Genomic DNA, 761 nt, shown 5'->3' with positions numbered 1-761 from the left:
CTCTGGGACCCTAGAAGTGTGCTTCGTCATTTGTAGGTCCTCAGAAATAGGAACTGAAGATGGAAATATCTTCAAGGAGCTTACACTTGAGCTGGAAGTTACCTGGTATGCGCTAGCTAGAAGGGCAGACCAGCCATATCCAGGGCACTGAGGGAGGAGCCCAGGAAGGAGGCTTTCCCTTGGCGAGCTCCCAGAGCACAGGGCCTTGGTTTTGTTTATTCAGTATCCCTAGAAGTGTCCTGGCAGGGAGTGGTACCCCACAAATATTGAATGGGTGACCGATCACCCCTGTGCTCTGGTTGGGGGGTGGGGTGAAGTGTTGGAGGCAGGAGGCTGATACTTGTGCTGTCCAGAGGTGGGACCCACTAGCATCTTCCCTGAGCCCAGACTGGGCTTCCGTTTCCTCAGCTGTAAAACGGAAGCAAGTGGCCCTGCCTTGCTCGGTTCTCAGGTATGTCGCGAACCTCAGCGAGAGAAAGTGGCAGGACCACGGACGGTACAAATGCCAGAGGTTGATATTGCTGAGCCGCACTTCCCAAACTTCAAACATTCCTCTCTGATGCCGGCTTCCCGGACCCCAGCCTGGTTCTCTCCTGCGACTCACCAGGCGGACTTCCCCCAACGCCTGGGGCCGCGCAGTCGTGCGCTCGCCAAGCCAGATGCCAAGGGGTTCCTGCTCAGTCACCCTCGGCAACCCGGTAGTTTGTGGGCAGCAGGAAGGTGCGGGGTAGGCTCCGCCCCTGACAGCTCCAGTGGATAAA

Source organism: Rhinolophus sinicus, linkage group LG10, assembly GCF_036562045.2.
Source record: "Rhinolophus sinicus isolate RSC01 linkage group LG10, ASM3656204v1, whole genome shotgun sequence".
Taxonomy (NCBI): Eukaryota; Metazoa; Chordata; class Mammalia; order Chiroptera; family Rhinolophidae; genus Rhinolophus; species Rhinolophus sinicus.
This window is presented reverse-complemented; position numbering follows the sequence as displayed.